This window comes from Stigmatopora nigra, chromosome 15 (genome assembly GCF_051989575.1).
Source record: "Stigmatopora nigra isolate UIUO_SnigA chromosome 15, RoL_Snig_1.1, whole genome shotgun sequence".
NCBI lineage: Eukaryota > Metazoa > Chordata > Actinopteri > Syngnathiformes > Syngnathidae > Stigmatopora > Stigmatopora nigra.
This window is the reverse complement of record NC_135522.1, coordinates 6488910-6509636: the sequence shown is the minus strand read 5'-3', so window position 1 is coordinate 6509636 and position 20727 is coordinate 6488910. Positions and strand designations below refer to the sequence as shown.

At 38.8% G+C, this 20727-nt stretch overlaps 1 long non-coding RNA gene across 1 annotated transcript in view; it reads left to right on the top strand.

Moving 5' to 3' along the window:
- LOC144208525 (uncharacterized) overlaps positions 1-20727 on the top strand; it is a 121337-nt gene that overhangs the window by 16722 nt on the left and 83888 nt on the right. Inside the window, exon 2 of the long non-coding RNA XR_013328890.1 lies at positions 12265-12404. This is a non-coding gene — a long non-coding RNA (uncharacterized LOC144208525). The remainder of the gene's footprint in view (positions 1-12264; positions 12405-20727) is intronic.

Genomic DNA, 20727 nt, shown 5'->3' with positions numbered 1-20727 from the left:
TTACACTTTTTTATTTTAATAATAATAATAAGCAGTTACATACTTATAGTAAACAAAAACCAGGACAAACATTTAAGAAAAACAAACTACAAGTCACTAATAATTGAACTTTGCACCAAGTAGCAGCAGTAAGACACAATTTGTAATTTTTAAGCATATGGCACAAGAATAAATACAGTATGAATTAATTTCCGCATGTTAATTAATACCAGTACACAGACCTACCAAGTCATACTTCACAGCCTGACGTTAGTATGAACAAGATGGAATTTGTAGTCAAGGAGAAAATTGATATTATATTACTTAGCTTGTGGTTGTAGGCACAAATGCCATAATAATAGTAGTGTATAATACATGAGCTCTATTTAACTCTTTCCATGTTGCATGACAAAAGAGAGCCAAGTCTGTCACTAATAAATGAATATCTTCTTAATGATAATTTATTGTCCTCTGAGGAGTGCGTATGCTGCAACTGTTTTAAAATTCAGATCTTTTCTCACCGTTTGGGACTGAAAGTTTGTTTATCCATGAAGGAAGGGATGAAATTTGACTTTAATTACGCTCGGCTTTTAATATTTCCTCATTAAATTCAACATTATGGGTTCATAGTAGTGCCATGTGGCTGCACCATCAAACTTGTTGAATTTCGAACCCTCTGCAAAGTCTTTACTTGAAGAGAGCAGCATCTCCAAAGCTTTAGCAGAGCAATAATCTGGCATTATAAAAAAAACAAAAAACAAGAAGACAACTCAGGATGGCAGACCATCTGCTTCGTTGAGAGTGTTTGATAATAAGCAAGTGTAACCAAATGTGAAAACGTTAATACAAAAGCAAGTGAAAAATACAAGTGAGTCTAGCAGGAGCACCTGCTCTGAGAACAGAAGATGCAGCGTAAGTAACCAAGATGGATGGAGGAGAATGCAAGCAGATGGCAAGGAGGTTGTATGGTGTCAGGTGCATTGTGGGAAATCTCCCATCAGCCTCCTTCCCATTCAGGAACATAAGGCGAGAAGTCAAAAGTACTGACCGACATCATTAAACTAAAATCACGATGAATTGTGAGCTTGCAACATATAAAGGGGGCGTGGTGTCCCTTTTAGAAGCTTTATATGGTTTCTCTGAGTTTTTCTTCTGCTTGGATTAATATCAATATGACTAGTTTAACTTGATTCTGCAAAGTTGGCATCTGTAGACACATGGCATTTAGTATAAGTCATACATGTAAAAGTGTAATGTGTTCTGTTGGAGTTTGTATGAATGGGACATGCTTTGCAATCACATTACACTAGTAAGAAAAAAAAAACAGTAAGCTGTTTATACTGTGGCACATGGGAATCCTTCAAGTCCAAGTGAATGTTTATTGGTGTTTGAGTGTGTCTTGTTTGTTTGAGTTTTCCGTAATTAATTTACTTCGACTTGTTTTTTTTTCTTTCTTTTTTTCGCTTCCAGAAGTAAAACCGAACATGGCTCAACTCTACTCCTTCCATAAACAAATGCACTAACAGAGATGGGGGGGGGGGGGGGGGCATTGATGCAATACAATAAATCATGCACAAAAATAGTCAATCTGCAAGCGCCTAGAGGGACGAGCGGGAAGAGCTTTGCCGCCAATCTATCTTTTTCTCCCAGCCGGTAACCAGCGGGCTCTCGTCCGCCCTCATCTTGCTGAATTTAATTAGCCCAACAAAAGCGTGATTGCGGTGATAGTGAGACCATAATTCCTCATTATGGTTGTGATTTACCTCATGTTGGATGTGCTCGTCATCATCAGCATCATCGTAATTATCTTTCAAACTTCAGCTAATTGGCGTTTGTTGAAAGAAAAGCATACATCATTTGCATTTTCCTTTTATGTTCACTTACATGAGAAACGGATGAGAAAGGAAAGATGAGGCAATGAGGATGCCATGACGACAGGGAGATATAATGTGCAAAATAAGGATGCAATAAGGTGATAGGATTTCAGTTTTAATATACTTTAAAATATAATTTAACAGATTTTTCTTGACGAAAATTGTCCAATTGGTGTTTCCTTGTACGGCCAATTTATTTGGTGTACTGTCGCAATATGTTAAGGAAGGATATGAGGACAATGTGTGCACATGTGTAGTATCTACATCTAGCTCTATTAGTCACACTCTAGGAGAAACTTGATGGATGAACATGCAGTACTACATCTATCTCCTCACACACACTCACAGAAAGAGGTCGACTCAGAAAGCTGCTGTCTGAACAAAAGTTAAATGTGACATGTGTCCGGTATTCTTCTCTGGCTCTCCATCTGTTTCAATTATCCATTCATCTTCCCCCTTTACCACGTTTTATCACCCTTTCTTTTTTTGTCTGCCCTGTCGCCATCAGGCAAAAAGTCCCAGCCCCTCAGTCAGGAGCAAACAAGAGTCCTTGACATTCAATTTCCTGCTTGCGTCGCATTTCTCCATTGTGCTTCCTCTCACTCTTTTTTTTGTGTGTGTGCTGGATGGAGGCACTATTAAATGGTCTTTTTGTCATTGTTTTAGGGGTTTCTAGTATGTATTCTGGTGTTTTGCTCAAAATAGACAGTTTTGGCACATTAGTTTTCCTTGTTATCACAGAAGAAGGAACTTATGTGTTCAAATCTATGAGGTCAAATGATATAAAGGTAGCTAGTTGCAACCCTTTTGAAATTGCCTTCCACTTTGCATTCTTTGTGTCTGCATTCCCCCCTTGTGCCACGGCTTTTGGGATGATTTGCAAAATATCATAACAAAAAAAGTGTTCAATGAATTGATTTATGCAACAGTTAATAGGGTTGATGCACACTGCTCACATATTCATGAATAATACTATTTAATAATATGATCAGGCTCACCAAAATCTCATTAGGCTGTCAGTCACGAAACTGTCACACACACACACACAGGGCATATCTGTAGTGGTTGTTTCTGAGGTCCTCAACGCATACTAAACTCTTAGGCCAGTTCCTCCGCTACAAACAAATGCATCATTCCATACTGGGGTTGTCTACTCGTCATCATTGCGCCCTCGTCTCATTATATCTTATTACATTTGGTCCTCGTATCCTGAATTTACCCCGTCCTCATATCTTTGTAATCTCATTCTTCCGCCCACACCACACCACATCCTCATTTCAATGTGAATCCTCATATCATCTGAGAATCTTCCTTATTGATGTCGAGTCGATGGCTTGCATATGAAAAATAAGCACCATTACTCCAAATAAACCACTCAGTCAAAACATCAATGCATTGTTACATGGTAAGCAACAATACAACGCCACTCCACTTATTTAGCCCAGCGAGATGCGTTCGTGTGTTTTTTTTTTTGAGGGCATTTGTGTGTGTTTGGCTATCCCGTGGTGAGATAAATGAGTCTAGTTGATATTGTCTGGAGCAGGTGGTGAAGACAGTGGGGTAGATAAAACTCATACACAAGCACGAAGGCACACATTCGTGCGCTCTTCAGCTTTAGTTTCTGTGCTCACGTTGTGTTGGTGTTTTATGCACAATCGCAAACACCCGATGCATGTTTTTATATAGCATGCAGAGAATGATAAGTGACAAAAAGGATGGAGAGTCCAGAAAGTCTCGGAAGCTCCCCGCTGATGTCCTGTTCCCACTCGCCATGTGGCACATTGCTAACGTGCTAACACGCTAACGGGAATGACGCACGTGAGCAACAACAAACCAGCAAGATTTTGACCCGATGAAAGTTTGCCTGACGATGGGACTGACTCCCTGTTTGTTAGTTGTTTTGTGGCGGAACGATGCTTTTAATGAACTCTAAGACCTTTTGCAGTCTTGAAAAAAAAATCATTTTACACTCTACTACTTAGTATTAACTAATTCACTTTAAATCGATTAGCTGATGCCAATTAGGGGAAAAAATGACTTATCATTTTAGAGCATAAGCCTTGTGTATTTTTTGAGGGGCACTAAAAGCTTAATTAGCCAGAGTTCCATTTGGAATTCATTGGATCTACTACCTCTGCTGATGTTTTTCTTTCGTTTTTTGGGGGGGCATGATGCTGTCTGATGCTCCCTTTTTTGAGAAGCCATTGACTATCATCCCAACGCCCACCCCTCCTCTTGGTTGCTGCAGTATGAGCTCACCATAGTAGAGCTGCATCACATAGATCTGATGTTGACTCTCATATGAACATGAGACGTTAGTGTAAGGTTTGTTGGTTAGTCTAGAAAAACAGTCAGGTCACAATCAAGTGGTCAATTTTGTTGGATCTTAATTCAATTGAAAAATTCTACTTATAGTAATTAGAATGCACTGACTATTAACATCAAGTTAAATTCCGATGCCCTCCAATATCATAAGATAATGATTGGATAATGAATGACTAAACAAAAAAAAATAATATGATGACATTTACTAGTACTCTTATTAGTACTTATAAAACTATACAAAAGGAAAGAGTTGAAGTAAAATTAACTAATCATTGTAGTAATAAGCATTAAAATTGGCATTATAATAATACCAATGCAAGCAATATGGACAATACATTGAGCTTACATTGACACATTAGATAAAGCTGTGAGCTATGAATTAATAACTCACATTGTATGTGTGCTCTATAAATGCAAGCATGCAATAAAGTGGTTGAATTCATAGCCCTGTTAGTGGCTGAAATAACAAGCCTCAAAACTTCTCCTCATTCCTCCCACCTTCCAATTTTTCTTACCCATAACTTTCCCCAGGGGCAGATAAACAACCCGGCAAAGCAACAACAAGGGAATAAAGAAACAGTAAATAGGAAGTTCAGATAGCTTTGACCACGCTAAATAATCCCCACGTTTGAAATTCTTGTTCTATTTTCATTTATTTATCCTCCATACACTCGTGATATTACATCATCCGTGTCAAAGTCAGTTGTTGTCTTAAGGGACAATCTGAAATTGTTGCTTGCTTCACATCAATGAAGGCTAAGAGTTCCTTGTTGTACATGTCCTCCCGTCCATCCATTCATCCTACTTGAGGGACGGATGCTAACGGTCTGTTCTCTCCCTCACCCTTTCATCTGCTGGGAGATTCGTAGCTGTCATGTCAGCAGTATATGGACACCCACATGGGGCAAACGGGGAAATGCATCTTAATTGCTGTTTAAGTGGGTGTCTTCATCAGAAAGATAGACAGCGGGTCCGGCCAGCCGTGTCCCAACATGACGCCGAGGCAGATAGACGTCTGATCGTTCATCGGCAGCGATCTATATAAATAATGAGCTCATAAAGTCAGTCTCTAATCGAGGCCTGGTCTGTAGCTACAACACTCTTTATTTTTGCCTTTTATGAGACACTATTGCGATGCCACTTCGTAGTAGTGTGACGCCTCCTCCTTCATTAATATGATTTCAGACAGTTCCTGATGGCTACAGCAGATGTTAAATGTAAACTTTGGAGTTGTGTAATGCAAGTAAACAAAAGGATGTAGTGCGCTGTAGTGGGACCTACTTTTTATGCAAGTGCAGACAACAGCAGGCATTTATGTAAAGGTCTATTTGAGGTAAGGCCTTTGGGGGAAGTAAAGTGGACTGTCTTTTGAACCAAGAAAGTTAGGTGTATGGAATAAACAATTAAATCTTAAGTTATTATTTAACCATATCCTTAACTAAATTTTGACAAAAAACAATCAGAGCTCTATTGATGTACTAAAACGTGCTCTCATACAATGTATACAAATAAGATATAACTAGTGTTTTGCTACTCTACTGACCATTATACAGCGTAGGGCGGTGACCGCAAAGGACGTATTTACGGGTTTCACAGCTCATCTAAGGATGTGGTTTTATGTTGCTTGTACATTTCTCCATGCACAAATTTAAAGGAAATGACAAGATGTTCATTGACTAGTTGTGAATTGTGTCATTTTCACACCCTAACAGGCAGTCTATGATAAAACAGTCTTCAATAAATCATATTTTAACCTGAAATCGAGTTCTCCAATTAGTAAGGATGCTCACGCATTTTTGTTAAGATCTGGCAAATTAGTCTTGTCTTCTTTCTTGTCACCAGATTTGCATTACTCAGTGAGACTTTTCAGGCCTGGTAGTCCGAGTGTTTATCGCCTCTCGTCATCTTCCATCAGCTGTGGGGGAAAAAAGGAGAAAAAAAACCTTGTTTGGCTTCTGGCAGACTTCACAACCTCATAGTTGATACAAGAAAATTGAACTAAACTCTCGGTTATCTGTCAAAATAATCTCCTTATTTGTTTTGCATTGTTCGACAGCCAGAGTGACAAACCTAAAGCCGCTGTGTTATCTGCAAAAAGGCGCAACAACTCCTCAGACTGGGCCACCATTATGCCGCCGTGTTTACGTGCGTTAAGCTGCCCGAGCATGGGGGCCGACCCGCTGCCGGTCACTGTGGAGACGATAAAGCGCCATCATAATTGCTTTAGCGCGTTTGTTGTGCCCGTAGGCGCTCACCAGGGAGAGTTGCAGGTTAGCGCCGATAAAGCCGACTCGCTGGGATTTGCTGTCGCGCCACTCATCTGGAAAGAATCAAATAAATGTAATAGAATGTCCTGGTCGGGAAGTGTGTTCTGACTGTTTGCCGAAAGGTGACGACCAAGTTGCACTTTTCATAATGTTAAATCTGACATGACTCTGTGTCAATTTCCATCAGGCGAAGGCCTTAAGTGAGATGTAGCCTCTAGAAGTGGCCTGAAATCTTAGCTTTTCAAACACTTGCAAGTGATAGCTCAAACTTTCTATGTCTTTATGCTGCCTCCTATCTGGCATCTTTTCATTAATCAAGTTATGTGTTGAAGTAGAGTTGCTGTCTTTATATTTGAACAATATTTCTAAAGTTGTTTGTCAACAGATATAAATGAATTGTGTAGGCAATATGATATTACTAAATGGTGGACTTATTGCTTTCTGTAGTTAAAAGAGGTGTGCTTTTCAGTTGTGCCTTTTAATGTTTCCAGTGTCTAAGGGAGTGGTAGTGTCGATTGCAGTTCGGTTTTTAGTTGGTAATTTAATTTTTTTCACATTCTACAAAAGTAAACTGATCTGTAACCAGTCACGGTTGGTTGAAGTCAATGACTCAACTTCTTTGTTATGTTTAAGATGTACTTGCGTCTTTCCTATTCGTAACTAACTCTCACCTTTGTCGCTCACTCAATGTGGACATCATTCAATGGTGAATTATGACATGCGCTGACATCATCCGTCTTCACAAGGACTCACTTGGGCAAACGTCTTCCCCCACACAAGCACGTCCTGCCATAAAAGGAAGTCATTAATTTTCAGAGGGAGCCATTTTTTGTCTCCTGAGGAAATTTAATTAAATCCCTAGATCAGAGCGTTTCTCTGCCGAGTTCTATTGGGCCATTTAGCAGTAGAGTACACCTCACGTTAATCACCACTTTGGCTAAGGCACAACTTATTATTGTCAGCACTGCCATGCATTTCAATGCTTAGCTCAAAAGAAAATCGACATATTCATCCAAAGCTAGAAAATGTGTTTTTATCAACAAAAATTGAGGTTTCTAGGAACAATTACTGTTATTTTCTTTACATCGACTTGTGTAGATCCCCCAAAATTGTTTTGTAACCAACAATTTGTATCTTCATTTAACCTGTTTAAACCAAATAGATTTTGAACATTTAGAGACTAAATAAACAAAGTGGATTTTTGTTTAACAAAGACAATTTTTGATCTTTGAAACCTGGGTGTTTATATCAGTGTCCAAGATAATCCATAGTCTCCAAAACACCAAATGGACATGTTTTGTGAAGATTATAGACGTTCCAGCAAATTTCAAGGTTCAATTTATATACTCTTGATCAAGGGCTTCCAAATTATTCCACTAAATATTGCAGTGGGTGCAGGATTTCATTCCAACCAAAGAAGATGACACAATTTCAATTGGTCTGGTTTAAGTGTAATCAATTGACAGTAGTCAGGAGCTTATTTTAGCAGAAAACTCATTGGTTTTTCTGGATCGGGTTGGAACAAAACCAGGATCCACAGCAGCCCTGGAGAACCAGATTGGAAACCTCTGCTCTAGGCTAATTTCAGCAAGATTGACTGCCTTGTTGCAGAGAATTTACTAACCGCCATAAACAATTCAGCCATCGGGATACATGGCCATGCCTGTGTTTTGAAAATGAAGAGAATGTACTATACTAGTTGTAAACATCAAAACATTTTTTGAGTTTGCAGCAGGGCAAACAGTGTACCAAAAATACCATTCAGTCTCCAGTCGTGCTACCATCTTGTGAACATTGTAATATCAGTGATGAACCAAACATTTGCATCTTTATAACATAGCTGCGATTGCCATTCTCACACCGTAGGCCTACTACATAAAGACTGAATTGATAATCCAAATCGCATTCTCTTGCTCCCTGCTTGAGAGCCTGAATGTGCTCGTCCATGCAGATTCCAGCGCCTGATCCCGCTCATTAATTGTCGTTATGGCCGTCATGACAGTTTAATTTGCAGCAACGAAATTGGCCACGGGGGAACCAGTGGCCCCAGCGAACGCGTCATCCAAATGATCAACAAAGACAAAATCATCATTGGAGGACGAACACCACGAGTAGGGGATTGGGACCGAGCTCTGTCACATTAAGCGCCCCCATACACCCTCTAAAATTGTTGTAAACGTTTACATTAATAGTTGCAATAATAATCACATTGGAAATTAAATTATATTTGAAATTGTTGCAAAAGATTCAATAATTTAGGACAAATTTGACTGATTTAGGTAAAGACGCCTGAAATTCAAAGCATTTGGCCAAACGTCAATTCAATGAAAGTTTGGATAGTAAAAATTAGAAAAACAAGACCTGTATGGAATATTACATGGGTGAACAGGTTAATTGGAAACCGGTGCGTGTCATAAGTGGTTATAAAAGAAGCATCCCCAGAAGGCTCATGTGTTTACATGCAAGGATGGGCTAACGTCCAACATTTTGTGAGTTACTTGTCCAATCGTTCATGAACCATGTTTCTCACCACACAATTAGGAGAAACCCAGGAATTTCATCATCTAGGTTCCATAACAAACCCTAAAAAAACCTCAAAATAATCTGAACAATCTCCAGGAAAGACACGACGTAGTCAAAAATGTGCAAATTGCAGCAATTCATTAATCTTTTTAAACCAACTATTTTCTAATTGAAAACATCTAAAATGATGAACTTGTAAATAGCCAACAAATAATAGACAATGGTTCACAAAATGGAATATATTCTTTTAAAAACCACACCATTCAAATGTTTGGCCTGGATGGAGGACCTTTCCAAGAAGGTTGCTTTTTCTATTTTTCCTTCAAGTCAAAAAACCCACACACAGTCACACATACTGTGTACACACAATCACTGTTGTTTGCTTACACCGGATAAACACGTAAAATGTCACTAAAGGCCAGCCTGGTGGTGCGCTGCCCAGCACCCTCAGGGCGTCAGGCACGGTGACCAGCACCATAGGGGTCGACAGACGGATGCTAGAAAGACCACTGCCAGAAGGGTGGTGCATCAGCAATTACAAAAATACCACAGAATACACGTATAGTCCAGAGTAGTCATTAGTTAATCGATTGAGATATTGATTTATATGTGAGGTTTCTTCAGTATTGATGTGGACAAATTTGGTTTAATTGCTTTATTAAGGCAGAAAACAAGTAAGTAGCAACAGAGCTATTTAGTTTTTTTAGTCTAATCATTGTCTATGGAGATGATAAAGTTGTTGAGTGGTTTTGAGCAATCTGATTTGACAGAAGAGGCATAGTGCACTCTGGGCTGGTTTCTTGGAAATGTAGACAAACAGGCTTTCAGACAGAACTCTTTATTGTACTCTTGTAGTACTTGTTTCTTGGGAATGTTGCAGGAAGCTGAGAAATACAAATCATGCAAACAAGGTAGACTACACTTAAACCCCCCCTACCTTCAGAATGGGCTGATTTGTGCAATACTATCATTTGTTTCACCTATTGGAAATAATGAAAATAACAATATAGTGTCAAATAAATGGCAAAAGACAATTACAGGTCAAATGTAAATGCAACTTGAGTATTTTCGTCCTATTTTGTCAGTGGAAAGTTCCATATTTTGGTGGATGATGCCATGCAACAGGAGTCTGTGATAAAGCCATGACTCACGCTGACCAACTTGTTGCTGCATGTTTGCTGACTGTTATCGTGAACTTCAAGTCAATAGCATTTTGGCCAGCTGGTAGCAATGAGCAAGCGTTAATGTATTGGACAGATGGACAGTTCCAAAAAATGCTTCATGCTTTCGTCCTCTGTAGCATTGCAGTAACAATACATAGCATTCTGTACGTATAGCATTGATCATATTGTGTCATTACACTACCATTATAGTGAATGCAATAATATTGTATTCAAGAATATTGTGGCTAGGATAGGCTCCAGCACCCTCCGCGACTCTTGTGAGGGAGGATAAATACAGGGAATGAATTAATGAAGTTATGCTGTAAATGTAACCATCATTATATAAATCCTATTTTGTACACAATTCTCGGTATCAGGATATTGTGTTGATTGCTGAATGGTTTTCTTCTAATAAAATGATAATCACTACAGTTATGTATCATAATACCTGTACTGTTGAAAACTTATCACCGTCTTTACTTTGCAATTTCTACCTTTTTTTATTAAATAAGATCCCACACTATAAAATGGATTATCCAGCATTATCACGATCATAATACTATCTTTTGGGCTGGCGCTTTTCTTAATGTGAGTCAGGTTGTCGGTTGGTCTGACCTTCTTCACACAGTAGATAGAATGGGAATTTAATAGTTGACGTGTGTGTCTTTGTGGAAACATATTTGTGTGTGTGTGTGTGTGTGTGTGTGTGTGTGTGTGTGTGTGTGTGTGTACTATCCTTGTTATGCATGCTGTACAAGCCTGTCGCTGGCTCCCTCCTCGCCTCGCCTCCCCATCATTCACTCAAGACGCTGGGCTGGCGGCGTGACGATCCCCCTGTCTCATCGTAGAGGAGAAAGAGGGTGTAGAAGAACTTGGAGGAATGAGGGTGTGGATATTTTGTCTAAGGGGGGGCTGGCTGTTTGAAATAATAGTCTTTATTCATCTATTTTTTTGCCCCCAACTTTTTCCTCTTTTGCAAAGATGGACTAATCAGGGATGAGATTTTTTTTTTAGATTATAATGTAAAAAGGTGAAGTCAAATATAACATTTTTGATTGAAATAATAGAATTATAGATATTTTAGTACTTTAAAAAATAGAATTATTAACATTTGTGAATGTTGATATGTTTTATTTTTTAGCTCCACTTTTAGCTACTCATTATTATAAGGGTATACAAAAATTAACAGTTCAACAATCAGATGTTATCATTGTGATAAAAAGACTGACTACAGAATTAAAAACTAAAACAATTTGGATTTTCCAAATAAATAAATAGGATATAGGGATGAGACTATCAAAAGGTCAGTCTTTTCGTTAATTATTTTTTTATACTATCTCTTAATTATTCACCTTTTTTTATTAGAAGAGATGAAGCAAACCTATTTCTCTCTTGATAAAGGTCAAAACCTCCTGCTAGGCTGCAAATAGAATGTCTATTTGCGCGCCCGATTAATTGCTTTGAAACGAGCATAGGTAAACTGTAAAGACTGGAAACTGTCCTTAATTAGTAGAACAATAAAAGATGGACTTTTCAAGCACATAATTGTAGTAGTTAAAGAAATAAAAACAATATTCAATTTAAAACTTTTACAACATCTTCATATGGAAATGTGTTTTTCAGGTTAAGTTGATTCTAAAAAAAGACACCTGACATCTTGTATTTAACTGATTTGAGTGAAGTACCGTATTTTCCGGACTATAAAACATTTTTTTTAATAGTTTGGCTGGGCCTCTAAGTAAGATTCAACTGCTTTCTTGTAAAGGTATCACTTTAGCCTCTACATTTTACTATTGTTACTTTAACATATGTTTGTTCTTGGTTTCTGATGAAATAAAATATTGCCCTCCCAAAAATGTGTCTTTACAATCCAGTTCGATTTATATATATATATTTTCTTCTTCATTGTGTATTCTTTGGCTGTTGCGACTTATACTCGTAAAAATACGGCTGTCATAATACAAGGTGCATCTACTCTTGTTTCTATAGTGACTGTGGCTTCTATAAAGACTTACTAAATGTTACAATTTCAAGTCTATTTGTCATCGTCAGCCAGAGAGAGACTCTATTACAGATACTACGTGGCCCGCACATTTTTCACGCTAATCCCAGTCATCCTCTCCCATTTGACAGGTGAAGGGTGCTCGGGCCTCGGGGGCGGATGGATGGCGGCATGAAGAGCGATCGGGCGTCACTGAGCGCCGACAGATACGAGCCAAGGCCCTCCCAAGTAGAGAGATGGCTCTCGATTGGACTCCATTTGTCACAACTGAGTGAGTGTATATATATTTTTTAAAAATCCTGACTGATGTAGAGATGATACAGTACCTACTTGCAGACGCCATTTAGTGGCGCTTCATCCTTTTTGCTTGGGGATCGTCATAACGATTAGCAAGCGAACCACAAACAAACAAACAAACAGCAATCCACAGTACTAATAACATCGGATGCTGATATTAGTAGCGGAAAAAGCAGACACACACACACATAGTCAGGCTTCTAATTGCTTTGTGTGCTGTGAAGGCACCCGAGCGATATTACCATGCTGTGGGTGTTTGGCCGCCTCGTAACTGCCGTGCAGTGTGGCGGAGACAAGCTCGTATATTAGGATAACCTCCAAACGGAATGGAATTGTATTTCCCCGGCGGTTCAAACCACGTCCGCGCTTGTAAACGCAGTGCGGATGAAATTTGGCTTTAATGAAGCGCGACTTATTGCGTGCAGTGAGGTCACAGAAAGGCTTGAACATCATCCATATGCAAGCGCCTTTATCCGTTGTGTAATCTGGTTAAAAACTGATCGTTGGTAGTTTTAGTGTAATGGGAAGTGTGTTGTTGTTGTTGTTGTTGTTTTTTTCTTAGAAATGGTCGATTGCATTACTGTAGTAATTGAAATGTAATTTTGCAGGAATTAATTACGTTGGAAAGATGTTTTTAATGTTGTTGGTAAAAGGGTGATGATAGGAAAGAGAATGTGATTTTGAAGTAAAAGGGGTACTTGTATCGTTAGTTTAAAAAAAACTGTAATGAATAACTTGACTTTTTAGTGCAAAATGTTACATTTTGTAAAGATTTTTTTTAAAGAATAAGGTAAGTCATGTGTAAACAAAAAAACATTGACATTGTTAGTTAATTTCACAAGAAAAATCAATTAATTTTCATCCTTTTCAATGCAAACCCACACAATATTACATGAAAAAAATCTATTTGTGGATGTATGAAAAAGAATTTTGCTATTTATTGCAAGTAATTTTACATTTAATCTCATAAGACTTTTTTGGTAATCTCAAAAAAAATCACAGTATGCCCTGCTTGTTTATTAATCTTTAGTTGTTTGGACAGCTTGGAGGTTACAGTTTCTGACCTCTTTGAATTATTTCAGCCAAAATCATTTGCCCTACTCAAGGTTGAGCATGTTTACATGTAAACTCGCTGTCTTGGGCTATTTATTAAAATGTGTCCTGGCCGGCCTTCCTGTAATGAGATTTGGTGATGATAGACTCCGATTGGGACGATGGTCATTAACAGATGCAAAGAGGAGGGGGATTAAGGACGGCGTTAACTGGGAAGTCACTTCTTTTTTTTAAAGTTTCAGAACTTGAACATATTTGAACGGGAACAGAAAGAAGAAAAACTTCCTGCCCCTTCCCTAGTCCCCTTGTGTTCAGGTTTTCTTCGGACATCACTTACCTAAGTCACCTTGAAATTTAATTTTCTTTAGATTTTGAACATATCTCTGTCCTGTTTTATGGTTGTCGGCCATCTATCAGAGAGGCCTGTTATTCTCAATTGAAGGTGAATGTACCTGCATTGATAAAAGCCCACTCTGCTCTAAACATAGTGATAAATGAAAGCCTCGTTAAGCAGAATGCATGCCCTTGTTAGATTGTGACTATATAGTCTATTCTAACATCCTCGCCCCATTAAAATTCACCCTTTGGACGTCGGAGTAGAAGCTAGCTGAGGCTGCAGTCTCCAAGCAAAAGGGCACGGCCTTGCTTTAAATATTTAGTCTTTGACCTTTTTGACCTCATAGAATATTTACTTCATATTCGGCTGATCCACAATTTACAGTCGTGATTTTGCAATTAGTCACGAGTAAAAATCCACCCAAAATCTTCCACTCATCTCTTTTTTAAAGTAGTTTTTTGACTGTTTTCATATTTTTTTTTGTTTGATACCCTATTTTGAGTCAACATACAATAAGTCTGTCATTTTAATTTTAACCAGCCAAGTCTAGAAATTACTTTTACTCGAAAAAACCACCAGCGTTATTTTTATCTATCATGACAGAACATGTATTAAAATATAATAATGATATATACATAATATAATAATATATGGTATTTCTTTAAGTGAATATCCTTAGTAACAGATATTGGGAGGAAAATATAGTCCCTCATAGCAGTTTCTCCTTTTTAACACATAATGAGTTCTGTTTATGACAAGAAGCCTGTTTGGGAATTGAGCAGAAAGCCAACCCTTTTAATTTTGAAGCATTCATCTTTGTTTGCCAGGTTTGGTTTGACTTTTCAGTGATCATCATGATACTAAATAGAAATTACCTTACGCTTTATATTGGAAAAAGTGTCACGGAAATTGCAGGTAGTTTCCCATCAGTAGGCACCTCCTCAAAGAGTAAAATCATTAGCCTCTGACTTCACTTTCACTGATAATCATTGTATTCACTATCATGACAGGTAATTTTCCCAAATGGGCTTGGATTAGGTGGTAACCGAGACAGATGTGGTGATGCTGATTTGCGAGAATGTTTTGGAGTAGGGCTGAAGGATTTATAAACACAATCTAATTGCGATTTTTCTGCATGATAGTGTGAAAAGTGTATACAGGACCTCTTAAAGCTTCATTATCACGTTTGCCAATTGTGCATTTCACATTTGCTTGGCAATTAGTGTTGGCTTTCTCTGGTAGGTTAGTCGTACGTTTTTGGACTCATCGTCCGCTTGTAGTGGTCCTGATATTTTTGAGAAGTGTAGCTTATAGGTAGACACATAGGACGCTTAATAGAATGAGGTACTGAGGACTCACTTGATTGGTGTAAATTTTGACTATCAAGGAAGTAAAGTCCTATTTTACATGCAAAACTGGATACGCTTTCATTGACAATTTTTAACTGCAACCCGGTTGTGTTATCATGGACATTAAAGGTATAATTTCAGTTAGCTTTTGGTCAAAATTTACCATTATAAATAATAGTGGATTTTGCAATATGGACTCGCCTAAAGTCAAGATTTTTATTGAAAAATAATAAATGGGTTAACACTAGGATTTAAAACATAATGCTCTTCTTAGCAGACTTTTGTCCACAAAGTACAGTTGTGACTACGAAGAAAACATTCTCTCCAGTTATCGTTGGCCTTGTGTTTACAACATTGAGCAATTAAAGTCAAACTGCACAGGATGTTGACCTCTATTAGTAAAGTTGAGTGTTTTGTCGAATTGTCGGCCTCGACCTTGGTGTGCATTCTCTGTCGTGCGCCAAGGTTTCCGCACAGTTGCGTGGCTCGGAATCGTCAAATGTCGTCACTGAAGCGACTGTTTTTTTCCCCCCGGGGAGGTGTCTGACATTGCATTCCTCTCGCCTCTGATTAATCCAATTTCCCCCTCCTCGCTTTCTGTTCTGAACACCTTGGTTTGCGTTGCACCCATCCGTACCACCCCCCGAACCCCCCCCCCCCCCCACCCCTCTCTGCCCACCCTATGCTTCTGAGACAATCTCTCCTTCACCGTCCTTTTGCCGTCTGTCGTCGCCGGTCTTTTCTCTGCGGCTGAGCTCCCTCAAGCCTCCTTCATCTTCATTCCACATTTTTCTTTCTTGCTCTTTCGATGACGGCGCAGGTCCAGCGAGGTGTAATTGGGTTGCTGCTTTAATCTGTAGCCTGCTTGTAAATGTAAAGCGAAGCCCTGAGGCTCTTCCTTCCCCCCACTTACACCCACATTTGAATATGAAACTTCCTTGTAGTCTTATATTTGAGTCTGAATATGAATGGCACATATTGTGTGTGTGTGGGTATGACAACCCAAAACGTCTGTTCATACCAAGTGAGTGGCTTCAATGCAATCCCGGTGGCGGGTTGTCCAGATAATGAAACCTGAGCTATGATTGGGGTTTGAATTAGGCTTTAGCTGTTTGTGTTTGCCTTGGCTCAAAATCTTGACTCTTCTGCTCCTTATACCACATTCATCAATATATTCAGCTTTTTTGTTTGTTTGTTTTATGTGCTTGAAGAAAACGGTTTAGTGCTTTTTATTGCCGCTCCCGTAAACCGATCACCTGTAACTTGTCTCTTGCCTTCATTGACTCAGTGAGGCCGTACACATATACAAAGAAAACTGTGTTGAACTTTTGTTGAGTTTACATTTTACAAGACGTGATATAAAATGCCTGGGAGAATGAAATCCTTAAACAACACATTTTAAACGAGATTGCTGAACAAACACTTGGTGGATTGTGATGAGTTTTTGAGGCTCACTGTCATGAATAAAAAGATGGTCTGCGAACATGACCTGTGTTTATGTGACTAAACTTTTAGCCACAATTAGTAAGTGCTTGTTTCTGGGAGGCCTATAAGATTTCAACATTGTATCAAATAGATGGGAGATGGGCAAGTGGTTTGTGTGTCCGGTTTGCACTTGTGCGATCAAGAGTTTGATCCCAGGCACAGTAGTTTGCAGTCTTTGCAGAATAAGTGGTTCAGAAGAAGAATGAATAAACAAATAGCCCGTCAATAATCAGGGCTTGTAGTAAATGATTTAGGGAAATACTGTAATTGCAATGTTTTTTTTTTTGATTGTTTGTGCTACCCTTTGGGTCCCAAAATAAATAGCCACGTAGTTGGGTTAAGCCACCAATTCCACTAGCCGGTCTGAATACTAAACTCTGTAATCATTGGTAAAGAAGACCTAAAGTGGATTGAATGCCACTTCATATATGCTGCACAGTGATATGCAAAAATGTTGTGTCAAGGGAGGTTTCCTGGTTGCTGAAGGAAGCCCAGACATTGGATTCTGCCAGAATTGAGCTTGTTGCTCCACTTTTAGGAAATACTATGAACTCCCAGTGTTGGCTGGGTTGTAGTTCCCTCTCCATCCCTACCATGTGCCGGATTAAAGCATTTTAAAAGGAGGAGGAAAAAGCTAAACCAATCAGCCTGAAGGGAATCTAAGTTTAACGATACAATTACTAACCATATGTCTGCAACTCTCAATGAAAACCTGGCACTCTATGGACTAAAAATGAACAGAGATAATCACTCTGTTCATACGCACACACACTGGAAGGCAGGGATTTTTACTACTATGGTTTTGATTAACCAGATTTCTCCTTTGGCTATGTGTCTAAATTGGGAAATACTCATATTGCTGCAATGTCAATTCGCAATAGGCAAGTTGGCATGTTGAAAGTGCACGTTGTTTACATAAAATCATCTGTATGACACAAAGCTTAGGTTCAGGACTTGTATGAGGATTGCAGATCACCCTGGTGGGTCAAATTGACGGTCAAACATACGAGCAAGTATAGAAAAGCTTCAGCATATGTGACTCCCATTTGTTGCGAGGTGGGAATAGGCCACCAAATCCTTCATTTCGCCAGTATAAGCAGGATTGCAAACGTGATATGAGGTGGATCACTCTTCAACAAGCTTTGCCTCACTCTCATCAATGAGAGCTCACAAAATAAACACACCTACACCCCCCCCAAGAGCATCTAAAACAGACCGAAAGGCCACCTCGAGGGCAGTCAGTCCTCTCACTTAAGCCAGTGACTCTATGAAATCGCTGTTAGCCACCAGACATATCCTTCTTACCCTGACGCTTGCCTCAAAAGTCATCTGCAATTCTCATCACATCTAAACTCAGCCAGATTGCACATCTTCACTGAGCCTGTCACACAATCGTACGCAAGCTCGCCCTGGCATGTGCATAACCGTTCACACAGACCTAAGAAGAAACAAAATACCGCATCAAAAGCTGCTTGTTTTGTTTTATTTTTTCTTCCTCTCGTTCCATATCCTCGTTTCCCTTTTGCTTCTTTGTTTATCCTCCAATTTCACACCTCCTGAGAATCGTGCTCGACTTTCTGAAGTTTTTTTCTGTATTTTGCAATTTGTTGCCGATGCTTGCCTTAAAGCCCAGTTATATTTCCTTAGAGAGTCAATGAAAATATTATTATTACATTAATTAGGTAACTGTTTCTGTGAACTTTGGCTTTTGGGTTAAGTTCATACTGTAGTTCATTTCCAACATTTATCTGTTTTTTCTTATGCAAAGTGAACAGATCATTCCAATTGGTTTTCAATTTTGATCAAGGCCCTCATTCGTATGCGGATTCTTGGATCAAGGAGTGAATATGAATGTTTCTCTCATACCACCTGTACTTCATTAAGTGGTACCAAAATGGCTTGACAAAACTGACAAGTATGAAAAGCAATGGCGGACCAAAAAGGTCAATAAGAGTTCAAATGGTGAACAAAGGAAGCCTTAGAACTGAAGCAGAGGAAGGTTCAGTTCAAATAGCTCAGTCAATTCAGTCTCAAAATCTTTCAAATTGCTATAATTCATATGTAATAGACCGAGTTGTCAGTCCATATTCATTACAGTAAATGCCAATTCGTTTTATGTGCACCCATGTCATTCAATGTCACGTTTTGTATGCCCGCCTGTCACATGGACAAGACTTGTAAAATCAGAACCAGATTGATTTTATAGCTGTTGGGCAAAAAAGAATAAATGGAAATGTAAACAGCGGATCTCAAGGACGGTGTGCATACAACAATCATACAGGTCAGTGAATAAAGGATAGATGTAAAGAACTCTTGCTCATATTTTTTAACACAAGGACAACTACTTCGATCAAATCAGAGCAAAGTGTCGTTAAAAGGAGAAAGTAGGTTGATTGCAGGCATTTGTGGTGGAGTTGTACCTCACTGCTCCAGTGGGAATTCATTACAGGGTGATGACGTGAGGTGCATGATGAACAAACAGAGCTGAAAGAGGTGGTGGGTGTCTGCCGTTGATTATAATTAAGGGCTTGGTGAAAGACACTTATGAAGCACTTATGGTGATGGTAGCGTGTCCTAAAGAAGAATTCACACTGTGATTTGGATTACTGGTCATCAGTGGCCAATTGTTTTTGTCTGTCTGCTTTGGATGTCTGAACTAAATATATGAAAAATAACAGCAGATGTTCATGATTCATGGCCAATCCTTTGGACACATTCATGTGTTTTTTAGGACAAGTCTCATTTTGAGATTAGTTGAATACGATATAGTTCTAAGTTATAGTTTAAGGGGAATTCTGGGAAAATGAAGCTTATAAATGTATTTGCTTTACTTGAAATTCAAATTTTCATTGCTTTGCTAAGGTTAATGTGTCTTTTGCCCCAATGTTTGGAATTTGTGTTCTGTTATGCAAATTTGAAACTCAGAACAGAAAGACAATAGAAAATTGATGTAATTTCAACTTTATTTCTAATTCTTTGGTATGATATAAAGCTAGGAAAAAATACATTCTTTTAGTACTTATAGATCTATCATGGGAAATAATGTTTTCCTGCACAAGTGTTAGGGAATCCCTTGTGTGGCATGCTCTGTTTTGTGGAAAGAATGCATCGGCTGGCCACCAAGCCCAAACAATTTTGGTCTACACCGAAGGGGCCTTGGGGATTGGTTTTAAATTAAAGATGAGACTAGGCCTGTGATATTTACACGTGGAGTGGGCGATTAAGAGTTGAATGCTGGTTTGCGGTTGGCAGGAGAAGGATATTGAACTTAGTGTTTTGTTAAATGGCGGCCTCTTTTGGGGGGGAGTCTCGTGCTCTCTCTTGCTGTAAATAAGAAAGGAAATTCACCTGTGAAATATATACTACGAGTAATGGAAAGCAGAGGAAATGAAGGATGGCCTATTGCTCTGTATTCACTTTGCATGTTGGGCCAGTCAGGTGATTTTCAGCTGCTTCTCATGCACACACACAAATCAATTCCATTTTGCTTTAAAGCCAGTGCTTCTCAAAATGAAATAGGGGAAAAAAACAAAAACATAAAGCATGCAACTGAGTCAGAGCAATTCTTTTATGTCAGATGTTATCCGTTAAAGGTTTACGCTCCAAAAGCTTGGATTTTTTTTCATCATCAGGATACTCCCAATTGGAAGTCACTAATAATTAAATAACAGAATAGTTGTATTAATGTTCACCTTAGATGAGCTACACAATGCTTATTAGATGAAAAAGTAATGTACTTACATCTCAAGTACCGAAATACTAAAATGTTTGGTCAAAGAATTCCACACATTTATGGCATACTGTGGCAATTGTCACTATACAGTATTGTATTATAGGTCCTTCTCGGCTTACTTTTGGCTAACAAGACAGTGAAGCCTTGTCTCCTGACCCAGCAGTCATTCCTTGTTGGCAGCTTCCTTGACTGGCAGTCTGACTTGGGAGGTGACGGTGTGTGGAGCCTGCTGTCTGGCACTTTCTTAGGTGGTGCACCTTAGTCGCTGAGCTTAACTAAACAGAGAATAGGGAAATAAAATCTGGCCTTTTGTTATTGGAATTCTAACATGAACAATAGT